Here is a 15,087-nt window from a genome sequence, read left to right as displayed (position 1 = left end):
CAAGGACAAATGGTATGGGAAGCAACAACCAACTTTTTAAAAATGGGTGTAAGGATTGCTTCCATTAATGTGCGTAGCATTAAATCCACTACATGATGTGTTTCAACCTTGGATTACCTTGACAAGGTCAAAGCCGACCTACTGTTTCTGCAGGAGTGTTGAATACCACACCTCAGCACCAACAGGCAGTGGTCGCGATGGTGGTTCCACGGGCCATCTATCTGGTCAGGGGGTAATGATTGCCGTTCCTCCGGCCAGGGTATTCTGCTGCAGGGAGGTAACTTCACCATCTCCGAAGTTAAGGAGGTGATGGTCGGTTGCCTCCTCGTAGCAGATGCAATATACAACAACGCTCCGATCCGGTTGATCAACGTGTACGCCCCGGTACAAAGCAGCGAGCGGCTGACCGTCTTCCAGCAGCTCCCACTGCTGCTGGCGACGTCCAGGCCGGTCATCCTAGGCGGTGACTTCAACTGCATCATCGATGCGGCTGGACGATCCGGCAGTGACGACAGCAAACTGGACGCTCCATCCAGATTCCTAATAGAAACAGTTAAAGATGCCAAACTGCACGACGTCTTCAGCAAACCTGCAGACAGAGCGCAGCGCAGATACACATGGTCAAGATCGGACGGGTCTGCCCGTTCCAGGATTGACTTCCTGTTTGTGTCCCGTGCTGTCACGGTCGGACCCACCGACGTCAAGCCGGTGTTCTTCTCTGACCACTGCCTCTTACTGGTCGACGGTCACTTACAGGACGACCAGCGGGTTGGCAGAGGGACGTGGAAGCTCAATGCTACACTGCTGACCCCAGAGAACGTTGAGGAACTCAAACGGGATTATAAAGGTTGGAGGACCGTGAAACTCCTCTTTGAGTCTCCAGTTCACTGGTGGGAAGCGATAAAGGAGAACATCAAGAGGTTCTTCATCCACAAAGGTGTCCAGAGGGCAAGAGAAATATCCCGACTACAGAAAAGTATGCAAAATCTTCTGCAGTTGCAGTCGATGGGCGTCGAGGTCAAGGAGGACCTCCAACAGGTGAAGAGCCAGCAGGCCTCGCTCTTTGCCACGGAGGCCTCCAAGATCATATTCCGGTCCAGAGTCCGCTCCATTGAGCAGGATGAGACGTGCTCGCGTTACTTCTTCCAAAAGATACACACAGAGAGAGCTCTGTTATCAGCAGCCTGAAGGAAGAGGATGGCTCGGTAACGTCTTCACAGTCCAACATACTAAGGATCAGCAAATCCTTTTGTGCTGGGCTGTATGACGCGAAGCCCACAGACAGCAGAGCCTCCCAGTCCTTCCTGTCATCTATCACAGAGGTCTTAGATGACAGCAGGAGGGAGGGACTGGACAAGCCGCTAACTCTTGACGAGCTGACAAAGGCCGTCGAGTCCTTCGAGATGAGTAAAACTCCCGGAAGCGACGGCTTACCGGTCGAGTTGTACTCGGCCCTGTGGGACTGGGTCGGCCCAGACCTGCTGGAAGTATATGAGAGTATGCTCCTGGCCGGCAGCATGTCAGAATCCATGAGGAAAGGCATCATCACCCTCATTTACAAGCAGAAGGGGGAGAGGGCAGAAATCAGAAATTGGCGGCCCATCTCACTGCTTAATGTTGACTACAAGATTCTGTCCAAAGTCATAGCCAGTCGAGTCAAGTCTGCTCTGGAGTTGGTGGTCCACCCTGATCAGACCTGCACTGTACCCGGGAGGAAGATCTCTGATAGTCTCGCGCTACTCAAGGGATACGATCGCCTATGTACGGGACAGGAGGGTGGACACCTGCCTCATCAGCCTGGACCAGGAGAAGGCTTTTGACAGGATATCGCACACCTACATGATGGACGTGCTTTCCAAAATGGGGTTTGGGGAGGGAATCTGCAATTGGATCAAACTGCTCGACACAAACATCAGTAGCGCAGTCTCAATCAATGGGTGGGAATCGGAAAGTTTCCCGATCCAATCTGGAGTCAGACAGGGCTGTCCTCTGTCCCCGGTCTTGTTTGTTTGCTGTATTGAACCCTTTGCTGAGTCTATTAGGAAGGATACGAGCATAAGAGGGGTGACAATCCCAGGCAGCGGAGGCACTTAGGTGAAAACCTCCCTGTACATGGATGACGTTGCCGTCTTCTGCTCGGATCCGCTGTCTGTGCGCAGACTGATGTTCAAACCTCTGGATAAGGGCAGGAAAAATGTACCAAACGTGGCCCTCATCCTGATGACTACCTTCGTGTGCGGCTGCATCAAGCTGTGTGTAGACCTCCAGTACGCAAACTCCAAGTGTTCCTACGTGCTGAGGTTCTATCTGTCCCCAGTGTTGCGAAGGACAGGTCTGATCACATTGCCACGGAATGCTCCATGCAGTTGGACCGTGCCATATCACCTATCCTTCGTGGAGCAGTTCCTGTGGGAAAACACCTTTGACCAACGATCCATCAGGCCGTGGTCTGCACGGAATACCCTCAAGGATCTACAGGAAAAGGAGACGGGGGATCCTGTCGGATGGTTCCCCGAGCAGACCGCCAAAGTCATTTGGCAGAATGCCTCATCACCAGAACTTTCAAACAAGCACCAAGATGTAGCTTGTTTAGTTTTAGTTTAGTTTAGAGATACAGCACTGAAACAGGCCCTTCGGCCCACTGAGTCTGTGCCGCCATCAACCACCCATCTATACTAATCCTACGCTAACTCCACATTCCTACCACATCCCCACCTGTCCCTACACTTCCCTACCACCCACCTCTACTCGGGGCAATTGCTGATGGCCAATTTACCTATTTTTTTGTCTTTTCTTCATTTTTTTAACAATAGAGCATAGTTTTCAATTCCCGTTAATGTAATTTTGTTGATCTCGATTGAATTTAGTTTAGTTGGTGAGAAGGGCCCTACTTGTCATATCCTTCCTGCACGCCCGAAGTCTCGCCCCCTCTGCGCAATGCCCCTGCGGTGGCTGTGGTGGGGAAGAGATGCCCACCTCCTCCCAGAATGTGTTTTGCAAAGCAGGTGTGGAATGAGATGCAGTGGTTTTTGTCAAGGTTCATCCCAAGCAGCTCTGTAACACAGGAGTCTGTGCTCTATGGGCTGTTCCCAGGGACGCACACCGAGACAAACATCAACTGCTGCTGGAGGACTATCAATTCGGTGAAAGACGCCCTTTGGTCTGCCCGAAACTTGCTGGTCTTCCAGCGCAAAGAGTTGTCCACCACCGAATGTTGCAGACTGGCACATTCCAAGGTCCAGGACTACGTGCTGAGGGACGCACTAAAGCTTGGGGCAGCCGCAGCAAAGGCTCAATGGGGAAAGACCACAGTGTAAGGTTCCCCCACCAAGCTGGACTGAGGGGCTGGATCCATGGAAAACCCCTCGAACTGTATTGGGGAAATTTTCATTTGCTGTAAATGTAAAAATGTAATTGGCATGGCAAATGTGAAATAGAAGGGTTGTGAGGCAACTCATGATTTTATTGAAGGAAACTGATCTCCCTTGCAATGTTTGTATTTTTTGGTGCTGTTTGAAACTGTTTGGTAATGTAATTTTTACAGATTTTTATGAATGAAGTATATTTTGGAAATTAAAAAAAAAGGTCAGGAACATTTTATGTTTCTGTGCAGAGAGAAACAGAATTAACGTTTCAGGTCTGTGACCCATCATCAGAACTGGCAAAAGTTATAAATGTAACAGTCTTTGAGCAAGTGAAAGGAGGGAGGAATAAGAAGAACATGAAGGAAGGACTGTGATACGACAGAGTGGGGAAGAGGTTAAATGGCAAATGTCATGGAACAGAATGCAAATGAAGTGCTGAAGAGTGACAGTGAAAGATAATGCACGAGTCCATTGAGAGTGTTAATGACAGAATAATCAACAGCTCTGTACGAAAACAAAATCACTAAAAATAAGTTTAAGACAAGCTCGTACTGAAGAAATAAATACATAAATAAAGAATAGAGATATAATATATATAAATAAAATAAAAATAATTAATAAACAAAGAATAATGTGACTGATGGTCTAAAATTATTGAATTAAAGGGCAATTAAGGATGGGCAATAAATGCTGTCCTAACCAGCGATGCTCACATCCCATAAACAAATACATAAATCAATATTGAGTCCAGAAGACTGTTGAGTGCCTCATTGGAAGATGAGGTGTTGTTCCTCGAGCTGGCGTTGATGTTCACTGGAACACTGCAGCAGGCCGAGGACAGAAATGTGAGCATGGAAACAAGGTGGTGAATTAAAATAGTAAAGAACCAGAAGCTCGGGATCATGCTTACGGACCGAGCAGAGATGTTCTGCAAAGTAGTCACTCAAACTGTGTTGGGTCTCCCCAGTGTAGAGGCGACCGCACTGTGAACAGTGAATACAGTGTTCTAAGTTGATAGAAGTACAAGTAAATCGCTTCACCTGGAAGGAGTGCTTGGGGCCTTGGATGGTGAGGACAGAGGAGGTAAGAGGGCAGGTATTACACCTCCTGAGATTACATGGGAAGGTGCCATGGGAAGGGGACGTGGTGTCAGGTTGATGGAGGAGTAGACCAGGGTGTCACAGAGGGAGTGTTCACTTTGGAATGCTGACAGGGGAGGGGAGGGGAGGGGATGATGTATTTGGTGGTGACGTCACGCTGGAGGTGACGGAGATGGCGGAGGATGATCCTTTGGATGTGGAGGCTGGTCAGGTGGAAAGTGATCTATACACTCACAATTTCCATTGTCAGCTTTGGTTCATGGGGCCTCTCCAGTTTATGTCTCCAAAGGGACTTTTGAAAGCACAATTACTCAGAATCAGAGATGAGCAAAAAAAACAGGCTCTACACTTGCTGATCTTGAAAATTACTGCCTCTTTTCCAAATTCCTTCAATGTGTTGTTATCACAAAAACTGTGTCCTTCTTTCCACTCACTGCAGGTTTGAATTTGTTGAATTACCTTTCCTTCCTTGTCACAAAACCAAAGTCATAACCGAAGTCACGAATGACATCCTGTGTGTCTGTAACCATGGTGCACGGTTCCCCTTTATTTTCTTAAATCAACTGCAGACTTTGACACTGTTGATAACGAGCTCCTCCACTGAGACCATTAAATGACTGGGATAAAAACCATCTGCTCCAAGCAGCTGAAGAGACCTGAAGGATGTGGACTTGCTCCAACTGTCAGTGAATAGAAGCAACTTGCAGCTCAGAAGACAATCAGAGTAATAGAATCTTACAGCACAGAAGGAGGCCATTGGCCCTTCACGCCTGTGTAGGCTCTCCCAAGGAGCAATTTACCTTGTGCCACTACCCCACCTTCTCCCCGTAGCCCTGCACATTCTTCCTTTTCATAGAATATTCCAATTCCCTCTTGAATGGTTCAATTGAACCTGCCTCCACTACACTCTCAGGCAGTACATTCCATATCCTCACCACTCGCTGTGTGAAAATGATTTTCCTCATGTCTCTATTGCTTCTTTTGTCAATTACCTTAAATCTGTGCCCTCTTGTTTCTGATCCTTCCACCAATGAGAACAGTTTTGCCCTATCTACTCTGTCCAGACCCCTCATGATTTTGAACACCTTTATCAATTCTCCTCTCTAAGCGAAGCATTCCCAACTTCTCCAATCTATCCACGTCAATGAATTTCCTCATCCCTGGGGCCATTCTCATCAATTTATTCCACACTTTCTCTCTTCACATCTTTCCTAATGTGTGGCACCCAGAACTGGACACAATACTCCAGTCGAGGCTGAACCAGTGTTCTATACAAGTTCAATATAAGTTCCTTGTTTCTCCACTATATGACCCTATTAATTATGAATAGTTGTTTTTATTCTTTCATGAGATTTGAGCATTGTTGGCAATGTCAGAATTCCTTGTCCATCCCTAATTACCCCGAGGTGGTGGTGAGTCGCTGCCCCCAGCTGCTGGAGTCCACGTGGTGGACCGCTATGGAGGGAGACCCAGGTCACCGACCCAGTAACACTGAAGGAAAGGCGATACAGTTCTGAATCAGGATGGTGTGTTATCCAGATGGGAAACCTACAGGTGGTGGTGTTCCCACACATCTACTGTCCCAGTTCTTCCAGGTGATAGAGGTCACAGGTTTGGAAGGTGCTGTCAAAGGAGGCTTGGTGAGTTGCCGCAGTGCATCTTGTAAATGGTACACACTGCTGCCACTGTGCACCAGTGGTGGAGGGAGTGAATGTTGAAGATATAGGATTGGTACAACTCGAGCAGGCTGCTTAATAGGTGTTGAGCTTCTTCAGTGTTGTTAGAGCTGCACTTATCCAGACAAGTGGAGAGTATTCTATCACATTCCAGACTTGTGCCTTCCAGGTGGTGGACAGGCATTGGGGAGTCAGGAAGCTGCCAAATTCCCAGCCTCTGACCTACCCTTATAGCCAGGGAATTTATAGAAACATAGAAACATGGAACATAGGAGCAGGAGTAGGCCATTCGGCCAATCAAGCCTTCTCCCCCAATCATTATGATCATGGCTGATCATCCAACTCAGTAGGCTGTTCCCGCATTCCCCCCATTCCCTTTGATCCCTATCGCCCCAAAAGCTATATCTAACTCCTTCTTGAAAACATACAATGTTTTGGCCTCAACCGCTTCCTGTGGTTGCAAATTCCACAGGCTCACCACTCTCTGGGTGAAGTAGTTTCTCCTCATCTCATTCCTCAAAGGTTTACCTCATATCCGTTGACTATGGTGCCTGGTTCTGGACTCCCCCACCATCGGGAACATCCTTCCTGTATCTATCCTGTCAAGTCCTGTAAGAAGTTTATAGATTTCTGTGAGATCCCCCCTAACTCTTCTGAACGTCAGCGAATATAATCCTAACCGACTCAATCTCTCCTCATACGTCAGACCTGCCATCCCAGGAATCAGTCTGGTAAACCTTCGATGTACTCCCTCTATAGCAAGAACATCCTTCCTGGGATTGCGGGACTAACGTATGAGGAGAGATTGAGTTGGTTAAGATTATATTTGCTGGAGTTCAGACGAGTTGGGGTTGATCTCATAGAAACCTATAAAATTCTAACAGGACTTGACAGGGTAGATTCAGGAAGGATGTTCCCGATGGTGGGGGAGTCCAGAACCAGGGGTCATAGTCCAAGGATACGGGGTAAACCTTTCAGGACAGAGATGAGGAGAAATTTCTTCACCCAGAGAATGGTGAGCCTGTGGAATTCGCTACCACAGAAAGCAGCTGAGGCCAAAACATTGAATGTTTTCAAAAAGGAGTTAGATGTAGCTTTTGGGTCGAAAGGGATGAAAGGGTATGGGGGGAAAGCAGGAACAGGTTACTGAGTTGGATGATCAGCCATTTTGATAATGTGTGGTGGAGCAGGCTCGAAGGGCAAAATCCTGCTCCTATTTTCTATGTTTCTATGTTTCCTCAGATAAGCAGACCAAAACTGCACACAGTATTCCAGGTGTGGCCTCACCAAGGCCCAGTATAATTGCAGCAAGACATCCCTGCTCCTGTACTCGAATCCTCTGGCTATGAAGGCCAACATACCATTCGCCTTTTTTACCGTCTGTTGCACCTGCATGCTTACCTTCAGCGACTGGTATACGGGAACACCCAGGTCTCGCTGCATATTCCCCTCTCTCAGTTTATAGCTGTATAGATAATAATCTGTCTTCCTGTTTTTGCTACCAAAGTGGATAACCTCACATTTATCCACATTATACTGCATCTGCCATGCATTAGCCCACTCACTCAACTTGTACAAATCACCCTGAAGCCTCTCTGCATCCTGCTCACAACTCACCCACCTACCCAGTTTTGTGCTGTCTGCAAATTTGGAGATATTACGTTACGTTCTCTCATCTAAATCATGAATATATATTGCAAATAGCTGGGGTCCTAGCACCAATCCCTGCGGTACCCCACTAATCACTGCCTGCCATTTGGAAAAAGACCCATTTATCCCTACTCTTTGTTTCCTGTCTGCCAACCAGTTTTCTATCCATCACAATATACTACCCCCAATCCCATGATCTTTAATTTTACATGCTAATCTTTTAATTGGGACTTTGTCGAATGCCTTCTGAAAGTCCAAAGAAACCACATCCACTGGCTCCCCCTCATCAACTCTGCTAGTTACATCCTCGAAGAATTCTAGTAGACTTGTCAAGCATGATTTCCCTTTCGGACATCCATGCTGACTCTGTCGGATTCTACCACTGTTCTCCAAGTGCTCTGCTACAAAATTTTTGATAATGGACTCTCGAAGTTTCCCCACTACCGACATCAGGCTGACTGGTCTATAATTCCCTGTTTTCTCTCTACCTCCCTTAATAGTGGGGTTACATTAGCTACCCTCCAATCTGTAGGAACTGTTCCAGAGTCTATAGAATCTTGGAAGATGACCACCAATGCATCCACTATTTCTAGGGCCACTTCCTTAAGTACTCTGGGATGCATACCATCAGGCCCTGGGGATTTATCAGCCTTCAATCCCATCAAATTCCCCAACACCATTTCTCTACCAATACTTATTTCCTTCAGTTCCTCCCTCTCACTAAACCTTGTGTTCCCCAACATTTCTGTTATGATATTTGTGTCCTCCTTTGTGAAGACAGAACCAAAGTATGCATTTAGTTGGTCAGCCATTTCTTTGTTCTCCATAATAAATTCCCCTGTTTCTGACTGTAAGGGACCTACATTTTTCTTCACCAATCATTTTCTCTTCACATACCTATAGAATTTTTTACAGCCAGTTTTTATGTTCTCCACAAGCTTACTCTTGTACTCAATTTTCCCCTTCTTAATCAATCCCTTGGTCCTCCTTTCCTGAATTCTAAATTGCTCCCAATCCTCAGGTCTTGTTTATTTTGTCTGGTCCAGTTTTCTTTCTGTTTAATGATCACTCACAGGATGTTGATGGTGTGAGATTCAGCGATGGTTAAATTATTTCTTGTTTAAGATGGTCATTGCCTGGCACTTGTGTGGTACAAATGTTGATTGCCACTTATCAGCCTGAGCCTGGCTGTCATCCAGTTATTGTTGCACATGGACACAGACTGCTTCAGTATCTGAGGAGTTGTGATACTGAACACTGTGTAATCATCAGTGAGAATCCCCACTTCTGACCTTAAGTTGGAGGGAAGGCCATTGATGCAGGAGTTGAAGACGAACATGGCTGAGACCACTACCCTGAGGAACTCCTGCAGCAATGTTGTGAGTCTTTGATGTTTTCCTTCCGACATCCACAACCATCTTCCTTTCTGCTACTCAGAGAATGTTGACAGTGCAGTAGGAGGCCATTCGGCCCATCGTGTCTGCACCGGCTGTCTGAAAGAGCAACTCCCTCAGTTCCATTGCTCTCGGTATGACTCCAATCAGTGGAGAGTTTTCCACAATTCCTGCTGACTTCAATTTGCTCGGAATCCTTAATGCCACACTTAGTCAAATGCTGCCTTGATGTCAAGTGCAGTCACTCTCACCTCACCTCTTGTATTTGGGGAAATGGTGCCACAGTGAGAATGTCACTGAACTAGTAATCAAGAGGCCCAGGCTAATGCCCTTTGCACACAGGTTCAAATTCCAGCAGAGCAGCTGGTGGAATTTAAATTCAATTAATTGAAAAAAAATCTGGTCTCAGTAATGGTGCCATGAAACTATCATTGATTGCCATAAAAAAACCCATCTGGCTCACTAATGCCCTGAAGAGAAAAAAATCTGCCATCCCACAAGTGACTGCAGACCCACAGCAATGTGGTTGACTCTTAACTTCCCTCTGAAGTGGTCTCACAAGCCAGTCAGTTGTCAAGGGCAATTAGGGATGGGCAACACATGCTGACCTTCCCAGCGATGCCCCTATCCCATGAAAGAATTAAGAAAATCGTTGATTAGTAGTACAGAACTTGAGTATTGCTGAAAATAGATACATGTTGTCGAACCTTGCACTCATCAGGACAATCACAAGAATAACCAATGTCAGGGAAAACATCAACTTATACTGCATGAGAAGAGAGTGTTGATTGATTGGTCAGTGAACTGTAATTGGTTGAGGCGTTGCCATGGCGAATGCACCAGTTTACGTTGACTGACAGTTAACTTCTGACTTTGCTTAAAATTTCAACCAGGCAGCTTGACTCTGATTGGTCAATGCATTGCCCTGAGAAATGAAAACAGTGTAAAAAAAAATCATCTCTTTTGTCCATGCTTGGACCAAGATTGTAATGAGGTCTGGAGCTGAGTTGTCCTGGCAGACCAAAACTGAACATTGATAAACAGGTCATGGATGGGTGGGTGCTGCTTGATAGCACTATCGATGACACCTTCCTTTACTGTGTTTGTTATTTTATGGCTACTTTTAGTGATTGGTGCATTTGTCCTCAGAGATCCCTTTGTTCCTCTACCACATCTGGATTCACACCTTCCAAGTCTGAGATTTTTTTGTACAGTGTTAGAAGTTCTTCCATTTTTCTTCAATATTTTGAAGGACTTGTTTTTAGGGGTTTTAAACTGATTCCATTGATGCTGGAACTTTGTGTTTTTTTTTATAAAAGTAAAAGAGGTTATCAGGAGATCTCTTGGACTGAGCTTGTAAACAACAGTTACTGGAAGAGTCAAGGAGTGCCAGAAACATACCCTTTCTGGAAGTCACCTGTCCCCAGACAATCACCCAGCAGGGGTTCACCCAACATAGGGAAAATGTTCACCAAGAAGTTACAGGTCCAGGTCCACAGGGGGCAGGAAGCTTGACACCATCCCTGGCCTCGCCTTGTTCAGTGAGTGGGGGGGAGGGGTGGTGGGCTGTGTTAATAAAACAGTTGGAGAAAACCTGACAAGGGAGCAAACCCCAACTCATTCTGTTCCATCTCCCTGAAAAGTCTTCCAATCTTTCCATCTCTTCGAGAAGCTCTGAGAAACGGGTGTAAGAAACAGACTGGAACTGTTGCTGCATTTATCCTGGAAAGCCGGTCCAAAGAATTAACAAGTATCTGGCCAAGTATTCCTTCTGTCTTTCTTTTTGCTATGGAGCTCCAAAGAGTAATTCTCTCGTGTGTGTGTGGGTGTGTGTGTGTGTGTGTGCGTGCGTGCGTGCGTGTGTGTGTGTGTGTGTGTGCGTGCATGCGTGTGCGTGCGTGTGATCATAGTCTCATAAGGTTTAGGTTAGTTATAGAAAAGGACATGGAACAATGCATAGTAAAATAATTAATTGGGAGGGTCAAATTCAGTGGAGTGAGAACAATCTAGCCCAGGTAAACTGGAATCAAAGATTGGGAGACAAAATTGTCATGTAACAATGGACTAACTTTAAAGTGCAGGTGGTTTGGGTACAATCGAAGTATGATCCTACAAGGGGCAAAGATAGGAGCAACAAAACCAGGGCTCCCTAATGACGAGAGAATTTTGAATAAGATGAAGCAGAAAAAGGGTGTTTACTCTTGTTGTCAGGTTGACAATACAATATCAAGCCAGGCTGAATACAGAAAGTTCGGAAGGAAAGTGAAAAAATGAATAAGAGAAGCGAAGAGAGAGTATGGGTAGAGACTGGCATCGAAGAGAAAGGAAAATCCAAAAGTCTTCAATCAGAAAATGAATAGTAAAAAGTATTGTAAACGGAAGAATGGTGATGATTGGTGACTAAGAACAGGATTTAGACATTGAGGCAAGGATGGGGCCGAGCTACTAACTGAGTACTTTGCATATGTTTTTACCAAGGAAGAAGATGCTGCCTAGCTCATGGTGAAAGAGATGGTAATTGGGACACTGTATGGGCTATAATTTGATAAAGAGGAAGGTATAGAATGGCTGGCAGTACTTAAAGTTGATATATCACCAGAGACAGTACTGAGGGAAGTAAGGGTGGAACTTGCAGAAGCACTGGGCATTATCTTCGAAACTTCCTTAGATACAGAGGTGGTGCCAGAAGACTGGAGAATTGTAAATCTTGACACTGGCTCATAAACAAATATAAGGAAAAACCTCAAAACTACAGGCTAGTCAGTTTAACCTCAGTGATGGGAAAGATGTTAAAACCAATAATCTGTAACAAAATTAACAGTCATTTGGACAAATATCGATTAACTAAGGAAAGCCAGCATGGATTTGTTAAAGGTAAATCGTGTTTAACTAACTTGATTGAGCTCCTTGATGAGGTAATATCGAGGGATGATGAAGGTAATGCAGTTGATGTGGTGTACGTGGACTTCCAAAAGGCATTTGATAATGTGTCACGTGAAAGAATTGTCAGCAAAAGTAAAGCCCATGGAATAAAGGAGGCAGTGGCAGTAGGTATACAAAATTATCTGAGTGATCGGAAACAGAGTGTCGTGGTTAACAGTTGTATTTTGGACTGGAGGAGTTTATATAGTGGGATTTCCCATGGGTCATTATTAGGATCACTGCTTTTCTTGATCTATATTAATGATGCAGATTTGGGTTTACCGGGCACAATTTCAAAATATGTAGATGACACAAAACTTGGAAGAATTGTGAACACTGAGGAGGGTCGTTATAGATTTCAGTAGAACATAGAAAACAGGGTGAAATAGGTGGACCTGTAGCAGATGAAATTTAATTCAGAGAAGAATGAAATGATTCATTTTGGTCGGAAAAATGAGGAGAGGCAATATAAACTAAACAATATTATTCTAATGCTGATGCGGGAGCAGAGGGATCTGGGAATATATGTGTGTAAATTGTTGAAGGTGGCAGGGCAGGTTGAGAAAGTGGTTAAAAAGGCAATCGCGATCCTGGGCTTTATCAATGGAGACATACAGTACAAAAGCAGGGAGGTTATGGTGAACATTTACAAAACGCTGGCTCAGCCTCAACTGGAATATTCTGTCCACTGTTGGGCACTACACATGAGGAAGGATGTGAAGGTATTAGAGAGGGTGCTGAAGATATTCCAGAGATGAGGGACTTTTTGACGTGGATAGATTGGAGAAGCTGCTGCTGTTCTGTTTGGAGAAGAGAAGGGTGAGAGGAGATTTGGTAGAAGTGTTCAAAACTATGAGGGGTCTAGGCAGGGTAGTGGAGGAGATCGGAGTCCCATTGACAGACAGGGCGAAAACAAGAGAACACCATGAGCTGAATCGACTCGTTCTGTGCTTTAAAATTCAATGATTCTAATGGCTGTGGGGCTTTAAACCAAGGTCTATATGGGCAAAGTAGACACTGTACCACTGAGTTACACTCACGATTAGAGTTAACAGCAATGCACATGGATTTCTTCCTGTCTCAGCAACAAACAGTTACTCAGACATTAGGATGTGTTCACAATATTCAGTGTTGGCTGCACTTCACAGGACTCTTTGACTTTCCCAAATAAGTTAAGGCAAAAACAGCTACACTGTCGAAGAGCAGAACAGGAACCTCATAGTTAGTAAAAGGCCTTTCGTGCAGCAACTGTTCATCTGAACTGCACAACAAGCTCCTTCCTCTACTTATACTTCAGAGGAAGAAAACCAATCAACAGGCAGATCTCCCTCTGCACTCTCTGTGTGATCATTGGATGTGAAACGACTCGGCAGCAGGGCAAGACTCCAGATAATAAGACTCCATATCTAACCTGGGCTACACGGAGATAAGGAAACTGAGCATCCAAGGCTGGTCTTCAAAAGCCTTGCTTACTTAACTTTTTAGGCTGTTGTCACACAGAAGCCTTTCTCTATTCACTCTCCCAACATCTCGCCAAAATTATAGGCAACTTTGCAATAATGAACATTTCACTCACAGGCTATCCTACACTTAGCCTGAGTTGTCTTATAGCTCTGCTAGTGCAGAATGTGATTGAATCCAATTCAACCCTGACAACCAACCCAACGATGACTGTAAATCAGATTATTCATCCACATCAACACCAGGGCTATTGTTCCTGAGACTGTTCACCCATATCAACACCAGGGCTATTGTTCCTGAGATTGTTCATCCACATCAACACCAGGGCTATTGTTCCTGAGACTGTTCATCCACATCAACACCAGGGCTATTGTTCCTGAGACTGTTCATCCACATCAACACCAGGGCTATTGTTCCTGAGACTGTTCATCTATATCAGCACCTGAGATCACAACAAAATAATTTGCAAATCGTGGTTTGAAGAAATTTCTAAAGATTATAATTTTTTTCCAACCTGTCTAATAAACATATTTCATTACAGAAAGCAAAAAACAGTTCATTAACTCAGTTTGTTCAGTGGACTGTAACTAATATCACTGCTCACATTCCCCAGATGACTGTCCCCCTGGAGGTTGCTCTGTGCTATTAATAAAGGATCCTCTGAAGAAGTCTCTGAGTTGGTGTTTAACACAAGAAATGGAATACCCTGTAATATATCGGATCGAGCTCATTTACTACCCATTTCTTGCAGCCATCAGTATTCCTGGTAAGGCAGTGAAGTGACATGGTGAAAGTTGAATGTCAATGTGTGACTGTTCATATTACATTCTCCTGTTTGCTGCTGTCAGTTTTTTTTATTCATTTATGGGATGTGGGCATCACTGGCTCGGTCAGCATTTATTGCTCATTCCGAATTGCCCTTGAGAAGGAGACGGTGAGCTGCCTTTTTAAACTGTTGCAGTCCATGTGAGGTAGGATTTTGACCGAGAGACAGTGAAGGAACGGCGATATAGTTTCAAGTCAGGATGGTGTGGTGACTTGGATGGGAACTTGCAGGTGGTGATGTTCCTATGCATCTGCTGCTCTTGTCCTTCGAGGTGGTAGAGGTCGCGGGTTTGGACTCTAAGGAGTCTTGGTGCTTTGCTGCCACTGTGTGTCGGTGGTGGAGGGAATGAATGTTTGTAGATGGGGTGCCAATCAAGCGGGTTGCCTTGTTCTGGATGGTGTCGAGCTGCTTGGGTGTTGTTGGAGCTGCACCCATCCAGTTAAGTGGAGAGTATTCCATCACACTTCTGACTTGTGCCTTGTCGATGGTGGACAGTCTTTGGGGAGTCAGAAGGTGAGTTATTCGCCGTAGGATTCCTCGCCTCTTGTCGCCACAGTATTTATATGACTACTCCAATTCAGTTTCTGGTCAATGGTAGCGCCTAGAATGTTGATAGTGGGGGATTCAGCGATGGTAATGCCATTGACTGTCAAGGAGAGATGGTTCGATTCTCTCTTGTTGGAGATGGTCACT

At 45.3% G+C, this 15,087-nt stretch overlaps 1 long non-coding RNA gene across 1 annotated transcript in view; it reads left to right on the top strand.

Annotated features, from left to right (window-relative positions):
• The window catches only part of LOC137346058 (uncharacterized), a 229,594-nt gene extending 215,359 nt beyond the window's left edge, over positions 1–14,235 (top strand). Inside the window, exon 3 of the long non-coding RNA XR_010968650.1 lies at positions 14,182–14,235. This is a non-coding gene — a long non-coding RNA (uncharacterized lncRNA). The remainder of the gene's footprint in view (positions 1–14,181) is intronic.
• Positions 14,236–15,087: the final 852 nt, after the last annotated feature.

Source organism: Heterodontus francisci, chromosome 29, assembly GCF_036365525.1.
Source record: "Heterodontus francisci isolate sHetFra1 chromosome 29, sHetFra1.hap1, whole genome shotgun sequence".
In the NCBI taxonomy this organism is placed as follows: Eukaryota; Metazoa; Chordata; class Chondrichthyes; order Heterodontiformes; family Heterodontidae; genus Heterodontus; species Heterodontus francisci.
Note: the sequence above shows the minus strand (reverse complement) of the source record. Positions and strands in the feature narration are given on the sequence as shown.